Source organism: Prionailurus bengalensis, chromosome D1, assembly GCF_016509475.1.
Source record: "Prionailurus bengalensis isolate Pbe53 chromosome D1, Fcat_Pben_1.1_paternal_pri, whole genome shotgun sequence".
NCBI classification, from domain to species: domain Eukaryota; kingdom Metazoa; phylum Chordata; class Mammalia; order Carnivora; family Felidae; genus Prionailurus; species Prionailurus bengalensis.
Genome location: NC_057346.1, coordinates 49,834,006 through 49,850,439, shown reverse-complemented (window position 1 = coordinate 49,850,439; position 16,434 = coordinate 49,834,006). Strand labels below are relative to the sequence as shown.

Below are 16,434 nucleotides of genomic sequence, written 5' to 3'. Positions count from 1 at the left end.
ATTCACCCAAAGTGTACATCTAGGGCCAGCTACCCCTGATAACTGTTCTCCTTCATCCTCACTGCTCAGATGGTATAGTTTGGGGAAGTGCTTTGAACAGCCTATTACTCCTTCAAACAGCCTATTATTCCTCAGCTGGAAAAGTAATGTGCTGAAGAGAAACTGCCCCCCCCCCAGTCCCTAAAATCAGTCTCCATCCTGGGTTCAATCTAACCCATCACTGCCCAGGAGTCCTAAGCTCTGGCCTAGATTCTGTTCTGCCTTCTCCAGAGACTTGAGGCTTATAGGGGATTGGGCCAGGGAAGAATGTTCAAGTCTCATGAACATAGACCAGAGGCTATAGGGCCCTGGGTGGAAACACAGGGCAGGCTGTGGACACAGCTTGATTCCCAGCTTTTAAATATTTAGATATATGGTATGTGGGCCTTCATTTATACCCCTGCCCTGAACCTTGCAAGTATTAGGGAGGGTCTGTTCACATGTTACCTCCAAGTCATAGCACCCACCTCTGAGTACCTTTTCTTCACTGCACTACTAGGGATGAACTGTGGGCAACCAATAACTATACTTCTGGAAAAAAGAGGAAGCAGTAACTGAGACCATGGTGGCTTTCCCAGGCCAACATGAGCTACTTTGTTGACACCTATTCCCTCATAACCAGCAACCTATTGGTTAATAGCAATCCATTTCCTCTTGATTAGGCAACAGATTAGGGTTGTTATCTTTGTTTTCAGCAAACCAATAAGAGGAAGTATGAATTCACATCATCTGAAGAGGAGAGAATGAGCCAAATACTAAGATAAAAATATAACTTAATACAGCCATACCTACACTGAAAAATATGAACAGCTGAATTTCTATGATCAAAACCATGTCACTTTCTTCCTGAATCCAGAAGTTAGTTGAAAAAGAAGTACCAAAGGATACACATATACCAAGCATAGAAACAAATATTTATCCATATATTGAAGGTTGGCAGTAGGGGAAAAAAGGGGAACAAAAATCAATATGTTTAAAATAAAAAGCGACCTTGCACTTTTAGGTATGTCTTGAGCTATCAATGAATTAATTGCTTCATCAATGCAGCAAGAGCCCTTAAGAAGCTCGTCTCTGCAAAAGGATCCTGCTGACAGAAGGTTAACAACCTTCCAACTGCAGCTGCCTCAGTAGGTTTAGGAAAGGAAACAGACTTGTCAATGAGAAAGAATGAAATACGGCCTTTTGTAGCAACATGGTTGGAACTGGAGAGTGTTATGCTAAGTGAAATAAGTCATACAAAGAAAGACAGATACCATATGTTTTCACGCTTAGGTGGATCCTGAAAAACTTAACACAAGACCATGGGGGAGGGGAAGGGAAAAAAAAAGTTAGAGAGGAAGAGAGCCAAACCATAAAAGACTCTTAAAAACTGAGAATAAACTGAGGGTTGATGGGGGGTAGGAGGGAGGGGAGGGTGGGTGATGGGCATTGAGGAGGGTACCTGTTGGGATGAGCACTGAGTGTTGTATGGAAACCAATTTGACAATAAATTTCATATTAAAAATAAAAATAAAATAAAAACAAAAACAAAAACCAAAAAAAGGAAACAGAGCCGAGCCACATGTGAGGATGTCACAGAAAACTGACATTCAGAAGATTCCAGACAAACATTAAAACAGCTCACTCCTTGGTCCTATTGACAGGTCTGCCAACAAAGAGCACTTTTAGGAAGGAATGGGGATTTGACATATATTTTTCAAAATATTTTCACACTACTGAGACGCATTTAATAGCCCCATCGAAAGTTTTTAAAAGATTGTTTTGAATTATGAAATCTATTTTGCTTTGGTTCTGTTCAATTCAGCAAACACCTTTCTGAATACCAATCAAGTGGCTAGTTAAGGTGCTGGATGTTGTGCTTTCAAACATGAAAAACATAAGCCCTATCTGCAAGGAATTCATAGTCAAATAGGAAGTGAAACACAAGTCCACTAATAATTAGAGACAGAAGGTTATATACCCTAAAGTAAAGTCATCTGACCTAGTCTGGGTTCTTGTCTTATGAACAGAAACCTATCTAGGATTGAGTCCAATATTGTTTGTGTGGAAAGATAAACCGTGCAGCCCCCTCACCCCTCCCACCACAGCCTCACATCTACCAGCTTTTATCAGAAAGAGACTTAGAATAAATAATTAAATCACATCCAGCAAATCCAAGCTGGCACCATCCTCCCTTCCTTTAATGTACCAAAGATAATACCCATTAGCTGCAAGTAAGAAGGAGCAGGAAAAGCCAAGAGATTCTCAGCCCAGTAACTAGAGAGTCTATCTTTCATAAGATCAAGGACAAAATCCTGCTTACAGGAGAAATAGCCTTTCTTCAGTATAGGATTGTACTGCATAATCTCTGGGGAAAAATAAGGTTTGTATGTACAAAGGTCAGCTTACTTCAAGATGACATAATAAAGAGAATAGTCAGGTCAAGGTTTCCAACGGTTCAAAGACTAAGGGGGACCCATATTAGCCTTATTCAGGAGACCAGATCTCTCCTCTTTTCTGGATCTCTTTTTGTATCCAGCTGTAGTTTATGATATTGTTCAAATTTGTAAGCTACAATAAAATACAAATTTGCAAGATTTAAGGTATTACACCTCATCCTCTGTATAGGATAAGCAGAGTTTTCTGAGTGAGGAGGGTGGGATTACAAACCTGAGAAACTTGAAAAGTGGCTTAATAAGAAAAAGATCCCCTAAGATTAGAGTTAGTTCAGGCATATCCAGTGGGAATATGCTTACCAAAGCTTACATCCAATAGAATGAATGACTATGTTATCTGGAATTTCAAGCTTTATTCTCCTTCACTGTGATGCATTATGAGATCTGCCTCATTCTTTACTAAGAAAACTTATATGTGTGCCTTGAACCCCTGTGTGCTCGAGATGATGAAAGTAAATAGGGCAAGTTGGCCTATAAAGGAGATGGGGCCCAAACACCCCACTGTCTTGAGAGGTTGCTGGAGCAGGACCCTGAAGGGCATTAAGTTCTTTGGTTAAATTAGAGATTGGCATCATTTGAGTCACCACAGTAGCAAAGACACCTGGGTAGAACGGAAAATCCTCAAGATGCCCCAGACAGAAAGACCAGAATTTATCTGAAGAATGCCTCTTCATAACTTAAAAAGTGAGGAAATCTTGATTCATCAATGCTATGTTTAGATTTATGCAAAAGTATAAATTTAACAAATACTAACAAAAATCTTTTTTCACACTCCATGTACCCAAAGTTATGGGATCCTATACTAACAAGATAGCTCATGTTGTGATAAGCAGTCAGTATTGAATGTTAAGTGTTCAATCACTAAATTCTACACCTGAAACTAATATTACACTGTATGTTAACTAATTGGAATTTAAATAAAAAAGAGGGATAGCCCTACCCAAGGACACCCTAGGTTTGATCTCAGTAAATCAGTTCATAATCAGAGACAAGCTGAGGGATGGCCAGTTATCTGAATGTATCTGTCGAGCACCTTCAAGATTCCGTCCGCCCATCACCATCTTATGCAGTCTTTCCATTTCATCCCAAGCTAGGATCTAGGCCAGTCTGTCTGTTCCCAAAGCATCTTGGAACATTCTCAATTATAAAATACTTCGCATTGCTCTGTGACTATTTTCTAGTCTGCCCTGGACTCAGGGCTTTGGTCTCCTTCAGGAAATGATTTTGCTCTTTTTGTATCCCCAATATAATAGTTAATGAAACTGTCACTACAGGTGACAAGAATCACTGTTTTGTTCACACTTTTTGGACTTGTTTTGTCTGTTTTGAATTCCAAGGCCTTTAATTGGTAGCCAGCACCTCACCCTAGCTCCTCTGTGTTGCCATGCCCCACCCCATGCCAGCACCTCCCACTCCCTTCCCACACCCCCCTCATGCTGCCCTCACGTCTCCTCTACAGCTGGGCCCTCCTCCCGGCCTAAGTGGGAGCAGGCAGGGGTGCCGCCAGAGTCCCCACCACCCCCAGCATCAGCATGACCAGGGCCTTGAGCCCCGTGGTGTGGATCTTCTCATGCCCGTGCAGGTTGGAGCACTGGCCGAAGCTCCTGCCACCGAGAGGGCAGGAGGAGGGCTGGACGCAGTGGTGGATGCGCTGGTGGGCGGTGAGGTGTGAGCTGTGGCTGAAGCTCCTGCCACAGTCGAGGTAGTGGTAGGGCTTGTGGCCCGTGTATGTGCAATTGTGGGTGACGAGGTTGGAGTGCTGGCTGAAGCACTTGCCGCACTCGGGGCACATGTACGGCTTGACCCCAGTGTGGGCGCACCGGTGGGTGACCAGGGCCGAGCTCTGCATGAAGCACCAGCTACAGATGGGGCGCTTATGGGGCTTGGCGCCCTGTGGGGGTGCCCTGGTGGGTGACCAGGTCCAAGTGGCGGGTGAAGCACTTGGCACAGCGATGGCACACATAGGACTTCTGGCCCGTGTGGATGCCCTCGTGCTGGATCAGGGTGTTGTGCTGGCTGAAGCTCTTCCAGCAGGAGGGGCAGGTGGAGGGCTTCTCGCCCGCGGGCATGATCTGGTGCCGGAAAAGGTGCGAGCTGCCGCCAAGCTCTTGCCACAGCCGGTGCAGGCGTAGGACTTCTTGACTGTGTGCGTGCGCCTGGTGGGTCACCAGGTGGGAGTGCCAGCTGAAGCCCTTGCCACAGAAAACATTCCGTAGGGATGCTGCCAGTCCCTGTTACCCGCCAGGATCCACAGCTAGTCCCAAACAAGAGCACTCAGAGCTAATCCACAACAAATGTTAGTACCTGCTGTCCACCCCCAATGAGGATGTACCTAAGTTGGCTGATCCATTTTCAGCATTTGGCAGATCCTATGCCATCTCAGCTCAGAAAGCTTAAACTGTGAGCTCCTTGAGGACAAGATTTGCTTTTTATCTCTCCATCCCTACACTTTAACAAAGTTAAATTGAGTAGGCATTCAATAAATATTTGTTAGCTGAATTAGCATACTTGGTGCTATTCTAGCTTATTTTTAGTTGCAGTACTATTTATCTATAGAACATACTACTTCAGAAAGTTAAACTAACTTGCCCCTGCAGCCAGTAGGCTGCAGTGCAGTGATAAAATCTTACGTCTTCCTGAGCCAGAGACCATATGACCCCACTGTTGCACCACATTGCTTTTCACAGAACACTTAAATGAACCAGATCCTTTCACATTTCATCACAAGGGAATAATAGAAAATTTGGAATTACATGCAAAAGACAGTTAATAAGGAAAAAATATTTGATTACAAGAACTTTCCCTGGAACTTCTCCCATAACAGCAAGTTTACTACCTTCCATGTTGAGCTAACTCTATTCTGGATACCATAAGTATCCTGTTTATCAACGTATCTAATACTCATAGGAGAGAGACTGGTTCTACTATTCCTATTTTATGGCTATGGAAACTAAAGTTAAAAAGCCAAAGGCACAGGCTTTGACAGTTGATAGAACTGAGAACTGAAAACCAGGACTCTCTGGCTCTAAATTTACAGCCTAAGTACACGCCTAATTCACTTCTCCGGAATAAGTACAAAGTTTCATGTTATTATGATCTACTCCAATGATCAGTGAGAATCAACATTAAATGCTAGATTAAGGACATTTAAAGTGCTAGATTTGGGGTGCCTGGGTGGTTCAGTAGGTTAAGCATCCAACTTCAGCTCAGGTCATGATGTCACCAATCGTGATTTCAAGCCCAGGGTCAGGCTCTGTGCTGACAGCTCAGAGCCTGGAGCCTGGTTCAGATTCTTTGTCTACCTCTCTCTCTGTCCCTGCCCTGTTTGTGTTCTCTCTCTCTCTCAAAAATAAATATTGAAAAATAAAGTGCTAGATTTGTCCTAACTAGTAAAATGCCAACAAACTCACAAGACACAGTAACAAATGAACTACTTAAAGTCTAAAAGGTGTTCCAGACTAGGAGGATACAAAATGAAATTTGCATTTCAAAAACATTACCCTAAATCATGCACAAAAAACAACTTGGAAAGGGGCAAAAATGGGCAAGAACGAATACAAGTAGTCCAGGTGGAAGGCCATTGCCATAATCCCAGTAAGAGTTAACAATGCTTACTGAACTAGAGTGTTAAGTTTGGATTTTGTATATCGGCCTCTATATTAACAGCCCATCACTGCCCTATCCTGGGAAAGGTCTGGTAGAAGATACTATACGCAAACAAATGTTTTCTCTTTCCAATGTTTTCTTGAAGAAAAAAAAAAAAAACCTGAAGGAAAAGATCATTCAAAACTCTGTAGCATCTGGGCATGCTCTGGACTCCATTTAAAGAGAAACTCCCCAAATCATCAATCCATGGCAGCACAGAAGCACTAAGAAGAATATCTGCTAGGGAGGTCTTAACAGGTTAATGGAAGACAAGCAGGAGTTACCTGTGGCACAAATATGCTACACTGAGAACTAAATCTGAGAACCATGAAAAAGACTATAGACATTAAAATACCAAAAAATGGCAGCCCCCTGCAATAAACTGTGAGAACATATTTTGTTTGTATGAGAACAAAGTGAATACAACCATACACCTGGGAACAACTCAGAGTCAATGAGAATGAACCTACACAAGTGAAAACAAATAAAGTTAATGAGCAGAAGAAAAAATAATGTACTTCTAGTTCTGTTTTTCAATTAATAGCTAGGAGGCAGTAGCCATTAGTCACATTTATCTTACACCAAGCATTTTCCCCATAAAATAACATAGGAATAGTTAAAAGGAACTTCAGTCTTAAGTTTATTTTGAAATAAATTCAAGAATCTATTAAGAACCCACTGTGTGCTAGGAAATCTGGATGCAAAAATGAGTAAAATATGATTCTGACCCTCCAAGCACTCACAATAGAAAGAGAAAGCTGGAATATAACTTTTAATTATGATAAAAGCAGCTATAATTTTTTCAAGCAGCTAACATATGTCAGACACTGTGCCGGGTACATCCATATATTATTAATCCTTAAGCAACTCTGACATGGAAGGTATAATTATTCCCATTTTTATGATTGAGAAAGTTTAGACTCAAAGAGGTTATACAGATTTCCCAACAACATACACTCAGATGACAATAAAGCCTCCTTTACTATGAGGCTCATGTTCTCCCCATTCTACCACATAGTCTTTCCAGATGTATAGGCTAGAGGAGGGAAATAGACTACATCCAGGAGCAAGATATGCAGTGATATCCTGAGGCAGTCTGGGGCACCAGCTTAAATAGGAAAAAAAAAAAAACCAACAAAAAAAAAAAAACACTTCCAAGCCTGATCCTTCTGAGAACTAATGCAAAATGGTCAAAAACTGAAAGATTGTGGCTGAGTCATTGCGTAAGGATTGCCAAGAATCAAAGCTAAAAGCCAAATTCTGTCCCCAAGCAACCATGGCACCAAGACTGATAAACAAAGCAAAAAGGGGAAGTATCAGCAGACAGTGAGAATGGAGCACAAAGACAAACCATTGAACATCTTCTATGCATAGATTCCTTCCTTGAAAAATGGAGGCACCACCTCCTAATGGGGTTGTTGTGGAACTCAACCAAACTAATAAATGCAAACAAGCATCATAGTAAAGTTCTGTATAAACAGTAAAAATCAAGATTATCATGAGGGACTGCTGTGAAGACCTTTGGCAGATGTAATTAATTAGTAATTAAGCTTGCTAATCAGCTGACTTTAAGATAGGAACATTATCTTTATTATCCAGGTAGATCCAATATAATCACATGGGCTCTTAAAAGCAGAAGAGGAATTAGAGAGTTGCCATTGAAGAAGGCAGGAGAGATGAGGAAGGAAATGTTCAAAGAGATTCAAAGGATGAGAAACACTAGGTCTACCATTGCCAGCTTTGAAGATGGAGGAAGTGAACCACAAGCCAAGGAATATAAGCAGCCTCTAGAAGTGCAGAACCCCTGGCCAACATCCAGTAAAGAAATGGGGACCTCAGTCCTACAACTACACAGAACTGACTCCACCAGCACTCTGAATGAGCATGGAAGCAGATTCACCCTCAGAGCCTCCACAAAGGAGTGATGCCGTGCCAACACCTAAATTGTGGCCTTGGGAAATGCTGAGCAGGGAAGCAACTGAGCCCTGTTGTACCTGGACTTTTGACCTATAGAAACTAAGAGAATATATTTGAGTTGTTTTAACCTGCTTTGTCTGTGATAGTTATAGCAGCAATAGAAAACCAATACACACTTGCCGATTATTATTTAACCGTCTAATTAACTATCTAGGTAATGTCTCGTAATCATCTTACCCACATTTTTCCCTAGTCAATTCTAACTTCAAGAGTCCCAAAATTAGAGCCTAAAGACATTCAAACTTTCATCTGCCAATTTGTACAGACAGGTCTAGACAGAAACATGTGAATTGTGAGACTGATTCTTTACATTGGCAAATAGGTGGACACTGAATACTACAATTGCAAATAACCATGTTTATTTTTAAAATATTAACAAGAATTATACTTTCAAAAAATTAAATTAAAAATTCCACCATTATTAAGAGTACACTTACCTTGATGAGCACTGAATAATATATGGAACTGTTGAATCACTATATCGTACACCTGAAACTAATATAACACTGTATGTTAACTACACCAGAAATAATTTTTTTAAAACCCATCTTAAATAATTTTGATTAATACCCCCTAATATTGTTCAACGTCTATGTACAGCTCTTATGTTTATCATGCTGATTCATGAAAACCTCTGGAACTACATATTGAAACACAAAGAGAAACATTTCCTATTGGAGGCTGGGCAGTGCTAGAATAACACATTGTTAAGCAAAATCTATTACAGTCATGCTACCTAAGAGGAGAGATTCAACAAGATGATAATTTTGCCTTCTCTCTTTATCTAAAGCTTCTGCTATTCAAATCTTCCCTGTATTCATGATATGAATGGGCAAACCCACAGAACTTCAAGTATTCAGATACAGTTGTCTTTATTCTGAGAATATAGGGCAAGAGATATGAAAAAGTATTTCCCTGGGGCCTGAATGGTGGTACTTATGTGAGCTAATATTTGGGAAATGGGTTACAATATACCAGCGCTAAGCACCAAATTCTAAGTGAGAGAGCTATCCATAAGCTCTTAAGTAAGTTTTATTTTGGTGTTTGTCATCTGCATGGCCCAATAAAGCACAGGGCCCTTTACAGGGTCCCCTCTTGCCCAACTTTTAAGGGTGATGCCATACCTTAAGGTGTTAGCCTGAAACCAAAGGTGCTACTTCTTTTGATTATGCCCTTTGAACAGCATACTATTGTGAAGGTTAGATAGGTATCTCTGCAATCATACACAACAGAAAATTAAATTTGTGCTCCAAAAGCCACATGCATACATACCTACACACAAACACATACACATAAATACACACATACACACACATACTTCTATGCATATTCTGAAGCCAGTAAAGGGTGCTTCCTTACAATAAAAGTGTGTTCATTGGTTTTCTCTAATTTAATCAAAGTTTGCATTATTTTGTGAGTTAAGAGGTGGATGCTCTATTGATCAATGAAGGCCAATTGCAATATTATTCCTGGTGCCACCACTACATAATTAGAATCATCCTAATTACAAATAGAAGTTGGAAGCACTATGTGGCTAGAAAAAACTCTTAAATTCACAACAGAAACATAAAACTTGAGTAAAAGATCCATTAGAAAAATGTGCCTTCAGAGTGATGATAAATGCTTCACTCATCACTTTTACTGCCAGATTCGAATGATTACCAGATGGTTTTAGTAATTAATTTGCATTCAGCACACAAGTATTGAGCAGTTAACATGCATTCAGTGGGTTTTTCTCTGTTACTTTCTCAGTAAAACAAATGTGGGTTTAAATAATCTATGCTCTGTTTTTCTTCCAAGATCATAGCCCCAAAATCCCTACTCTATAAGTTAATCTTTCTCTTTATTATACTTTCCTTCTTCTCCTGCTTCTTCTCTTCCTCCTATTTCTTTCTTGAAATGAATGTTTGAGATGGTAGCTTCCATTCAAAATCCCTTTGGCCTGTCCACCAACACAGAGGAGTGAGGTATGAAAATTTATGGTATAGTATTTTATATAGGACATGTCAGAGGCTATATATACACATATATTAGAAACAGTAATATTCCTCGAATGTAGATATTCAAATTCATACCCAAGTTCAAATAGAATGAAACAGGGCACTATGGAGAGGACATGAACTTCAGAAACAGCCTTGAGATGGAATCCCAGTTCTTCCACTTGCTAATTATATGACATTGAAGAGCTTAATTAAATTATCTGAAACTTAGGGCTTCCTTGGTAAGATATGGCTAAACCTTAAGCTATTTTAAGGTTCAAAAAAGACAAAGTTTATAAATCACATAGCACAAGGCCTTACTCATGGTAAAAAAAAAAAAAACTGTTGGTTCCTTTCCCTAACAATTACTGATCTCTTACCACATATCAGATACTCTGTTATACAGTTTCAACTGTGTATTTCACTGAATGCGTGTTTCATAAATCCTGTGTGCAGAGGGTTCCAGAGGGAGCCTGATATCGGTATTAAGTATGTTAGTGGGAAATTGGTGGGTAGGGGCAGGGGGCCAGCTCAGGTTCTGCTTGCTGTATACTGGTATGTATTTGACCTCAACCTTGAGACTGAAATCCATAATCCAGTATAGGGAACAAAATCCTCCTATGTCTCAGAGAAAATCTCAGACAACAGATTTGTCCTGAAATAGGAAATATGGAAAGTGGTTAGAGTCAGGACAGAGATATTAGCTAAGTATAAACGAAAAGGGGCTATTTAGACTAGAAGGCCATATGATGTCACTAACATCTTACCACTGGTCCTAGAGAGAATTTGTTTCCAGTTCCCTATTGTCTTAGGGGCTGCTATAACCAAATAGACTGGTTGGCTTATAAACAACAGTAATTCATTTCTCATGGGTCTAGAGGCTGAGCAATCCAGGATCAAGATGCAGGCAGATTCACTATCTGGTGAGAGCCCACCTCCTGGTTCACAGATGGCTGTCTTCATATGCCATCATCATATCCTCATGTGGTGGGGCTCTCTAGGGTCCCATTTATGAGACCACAGGGAGCCCTTCAATCTAATCACCTCCCAAAGACCTTCTAATACCAATATATTGGGCACATACAAATTTTGGGGGAAGGGACACAAGCATTTGGACAATATCACTGATACGTGTAATTCTTTTTAAAAAATACAGAAACAATAAAAACTTAATCAAATAAAAGTAGAGGCACTAACCAAAGAAAGGGTCAACACAGAGAGGGTCATTTCCTGGTCTCAGTAAAAGCAAGTATTAGAGCAAGGAAGTGGAGAAAATCACATGGGCCCAGGAGAAATGATGACAAGTTGACAACTGTAGACTGGAAGAACAGCCTAGCCCCACAGATGGAACAGTGCCATCTCAGCTATCATTTGAGCCACCCAGAAGCAGCAATGAGAGCCCCAGCCAAGATCAGGAGGAGACCTTACCAGCAAGTGGACATAAAAGGCCACCTAGGCATTACTAGGAGAAAGGAGGAACTCCAGCAAGCTCACTAACAGACTTCACCATATCCCCATCTCTCTCACTAGTTATCTTCACTCAGATGTTTGGTTGGAGATGAAGGGACAGCATCAGTTTCAAGAGAATAAAATACTACACATATTACTATAGTAGACAATTCCTATTTAACAAAATAAAGATTCGCTGGATAGCTACTATGTATCAAGCATCCTGCTAGGTGAAAAGGATACCAAAATAGATATATAGACAATAATCTATGACAAAATAAAGCAGCAAATAAAAGTTACCACATAAAGAGGAGATGGAGAATAGTGAGTTTCAAATTTCCAAATATAACTCTGCTGTTATCTACTGCACATATTTTGGAAGAATAAAACATTTGCATTTCTATTTGATAATCTGCTAAATATTTTTCTTCTCCTGTGGACTCCATATACATACTAAATGTTGAGACATTTTAAGAGTCTGTTACCCCAACACAGTATGCAGAACTCTAGAAGCCAAGCTTATGCCACTATATTGGATGAAGTGGTGTGCCACCCAGATGTCTCTTCAGTACTGTAATGCTCAAGGTCCTCCAGAGAAACAGAATTGATTGGCGATTAGATGCATATAGATACATGATAAAGACATAGAATATAGATATTTTTATTATAAGAATTGACTCACACTATTCCAAAGACCAAGAAATCTCATAACCATTTGCCATCTACAAGCTGGAAAACCAGGAAAGCTGCTGGTATGATTCAGTCTGAGTCAAAAGCCTTGAGAACCAGGAAAACTGACAGTGTAAGTTTCTGTCCAAGTCTAAAGGCCTGAAAACCAGAATCACTGATGTCTGAGGGCAGGAGAAGATGAATATCCTATCTCAGGCCAAGAGAACAAAGTCCCCCTTCCTCCACCTTTTTGTTCTATTCAGGCATTCAGCAGATTGGATGATGTCCACCTGCATCTTCATTATTCAGTCTACCAATTCAAATATCAATCTTTCCCAGAAACACTCTAACAGACATACACAGAAATAATGTTTTACAAGCTATCTAGGCATTCCTTATCCCAATCAAGTTTACACATAAAATTGACCATCTCAAAGACCAAAGATTCCCCCCAGGTTCCAGAAGTACTGACAGCAGACAATTCTTAGCTGTCAGTCCTATTCAGGAAACATCTCAACTGAAGAATTCCCAAGGCCATGGCTCCTGTCAGGGACAACTACATCCAATGACTGACCAATATGAGGGTATAAAGATGGAGCCCCTGCTCATACCCATGCAGATAATTTAGAAGGGCCATCACAGGACCAGAGCTCCCATGGGGTTGGCTAAGGCCTTCACTGAGAATACATCATAGCCCAAATTCTCTTTTGCACAATCCTGCTTTTTTCTCTTCACTTACATAAGCGTTGACCCCAATGGTATTCCCTAATAAACTTCTTGCATGCTAATCTCTGCTTCCCAAGGAACCCAAACTATAATACCTTTGATGCAAGAGATGAGATATTCTTCTAGGGAATCTGACCAGCTTAAGGAAAAAGACCTCAAAGTAGTGATATCAAGGGCTCCCCAGTGAAAGTTTTCAGCCAGGTTTCTGTGAGGTAAAGCTCACAGTTGGCCAGAAAACCCACTAATGTTGAAAAGAAGCCCTACCAATGTACATACAGCTCATAATTAAGTTTTTTATACACCACTCTTAAATATAAAATGGCCAACAATAATCACCAGCTACTTGAGAAAAACGTTTTAAGGAAAGACAAAGGCCAAAATAAACAGAAGCTAGTAATTTAATAAGTAAATAGACTATACATGGAGATATAATCAGAAAAAATAATCAATAGTTGAATCTAGGAAGATGGCAGTGGAGTAGGAGGACCGTAGCCTTGTCTTGTCCCATGAATGCAACTAGATGACTATCAAATTATCCTAAATAAACCAGAGATTCAGCTGAAGACTGGCAGAACAAACTCTACAACTAATGGTTGAGAAGAGGCCACATTGAAGAAGGTGGGAGGTGTGGAGATGTGATTTGGGAGAGAAAGGGATCATGGCCACTGCAGTAGGGAGGGAACCACTGTCAGAGAGAAGTGTTAGAGACAGACTAACACACAGGGGAGTGCACAGGGAAAATGAATCTCCATAGCAATTGGCTTGGAACGCAAGAGGGACTGAATTTCATGATTTCCGACCAGCAGGGCATAAAGCCTGGAATTTTAAAGGTCAGTGGCCTTGGCTGGGATGGAGCCCAGAAGGTATTGTGCTGCTCTTAGAGAAAAGGCAGGTAAACAAACCACAGACACACAGTGTATAAACAGTGATCTGAAGAGCATCTGAGGCACACAGTGGGCAAGTTCATGAAGAGAACCCTGCAGGAACAAAGGAACTGGCTGGCACCATTTCCCTCCCCTACCACTCAGCATAAGCACAGGGCCACCTGCAGGAACCAGCACAGTTCCCACACTTGCTATCTAATTTGCTTACACCAAGCCCCACCCCACCATGCTCTAGTGGAAGTGCCCTGCTCAGTCACATTTACCCCAGTCCCAGCATGGTGGGCACCATCCCTCAGAAGACCAGCCCAAACCCCTACCAACACCATGTCTCCTGACACCAGAGTTTTGCAGAACTTTGGCTCAGATGGCAGTGGCAACAGGTCTCATTTCACAAACAGACCAAAGCACACCTAGTTAAAATGCAGCACATTCAGTCCAAGGACCAAACATTGCCCATGACAGACAGAAGTCATTTCAGATGATGGGCGTAAAGGATAAAGCAGCCAGGACAAAACAGTAGAGGGCACACAGCACACACTGGAGACACTCTCAGAAGGATGAAGCCCTTGGGGCACCTGGTTGGCTCAGTGGGTTAAGCATCTGACTTCAGCTCAGGTCATGATCTCACTGCTCTGAGTTTGAGCCCCAAGTCAGGATCTGCGCTGATAGCTCAGAGCCTGGAGCCTGCTTCGTATTCTGTGTTTCAGATTCTGTGTCTCCTTCTATCTCCCTCTATCTCTGCCCCTCCCCAACTCTTGCTCTCTCCCTCTCTCTCTCTCTCTCTCTCTCTCTCTCAAACAAAAATAAATAAAACATTTAAATTTTTTTTAAAAAAAAGAAGGACGGGACCCTGAGGAACAGAGAACACAACACAGCAGGGCACTACAGGACTTCTTCATAACACCATTACCTTTAAGAAAAGAAGACAGAGCTGAGTTTCCTAACACAAAGAAATAGGCATGGAGACTTAGACAAAATGAGAAGACAGAGAAATTTATCCCAAATGAAAGAATAGGACAAGGCCATGACCAGAGAGCTAAACAAAACAGATATTAGTCACATACTTGATACAGGACTTAAAGTAATGATCATTAGGATACTCATTGGACTTGAGAAAAGAGTGAAAGACATGAATGATACCCTTAACACAGAGAAAAGAAATAACATGACAGAGATAAAGGATACAATAAATTAAATGAGAAACACACTTGAGGGCATGAACAGTAGGATGGAAGAAGCGGAAAAAATGAATTAGTGACCTAGAAGACAGAGCAATGGAAAGTAATCAAGCTGAACAAAATAGAAAAAAAAAGAATTTTGCAAAATGACAATAGCCTTAGGGAACACAGTGACTCCATCGAATGTAATAGCATTCATATTACAGGAGTTCCAGAAGAAGAGAGAGCAAAGGGAGCAGAAAATTTATTTGAAGAACAATAGTTGAAAACTTCCCTAATCTGGGGAAGGAAATAGGCATCCAGATCCAGGAAGCACAGAGAACTCCCATCAAAATCAACAAAAGCAGACCTACACCAAGACATATTGAAATTAAATTGGAAAAACATAGTGATAAAAATTTTTATTTCATTTTTTTAATGTTTATTTATTTTTGAGAAAGAGAGACAGAGAGACAGAGAGAGACACAGTGGGAGCAGGAGAGGAGCAGAGAGAGAGGGAGACACAGAATCGGAAACAGGCTCCAGGCTCTGAGTTGTCAGCACAGAGCCCAACACAGGGCTCTAACCCACGAACTGTGAGATCATGACCTGAGCTGAAGTCCAGTGCTTTACTGACTGAACCACCCAGGCGCCCCAAGAAAAAATTTTAAAAGCAACAAGAGAAGGAGGGGGAAGAGGAGGAGGAGGAAGAGGGGGCAGAGGAGGAGGAGGAGGAGGAGGAGGAGGAGTTACTAACATAGGAAAACCCATAAGGCTACCAGGAGATTTCTCAGCAGGAACTTTCCAAGACAGAAAGGAGTGGCATGAAATATTCAAAGTACTGACAGGAAGATCTGCAGCCAAGAATACTCTACCCAACAAAATTATCATTCAGAATAGAAGATATAAAGAGTTTCCCAGAAAACCAAAAGCTAAAGGAGTTCATGGCCACTAAACCAGCCCATCAAGAAAGAGTAAAAGGTAGTTTTACAGTGGAAAAGAGACCAAAAGGGACAGTATAAAGGTAGGAAACACAAAAACATTAAAAAATAGTATTTCTGTAAAAAAATTAGTCAAGGAAGTCACAAACTAAAAGGATGTAATATATAATAAAATATACCTTAAATGTGGGAAGGAGAGGAGTAAAAAATGGGTTCAAACTTAAAAAACCATCAACTTAATATAGAGTGTTATATGTAGAAGAGGTTATATACAAACCTAACGGTACCACATATCAAATCACTAATAAATATGCAAAGATATCACTAAAGAAAATCAACAAACTATGAAAGACAAGAAAAATAAGATAAAATAATCAGAAACAACCACAAAACCAATAATAAAATAACAATACATATCTATCAATAATTACTTTGAATGTAAATGGACTAAGCACTCCAAAGTACTTACTTTGAAAGTAAGGGAATGGAGAAATATCTATCATGCAAATGGATGTCAGAAGAAAGCCAGAGTA

At 40.6% G+C, this 16,434-nt stretch overlaps 1 pseudogene; it reads right to left on the bottom strand.

Moving 5' to 3' along the window:
* Positions 1 to 3,951: 3,951 nt before the first annotated feature.
* LOC122484229 overlaps positions 3,952 to 16,434 on the bottom strand; it is an 83,119-nt pseudogene continuing 70,636 nt past the window's right edge.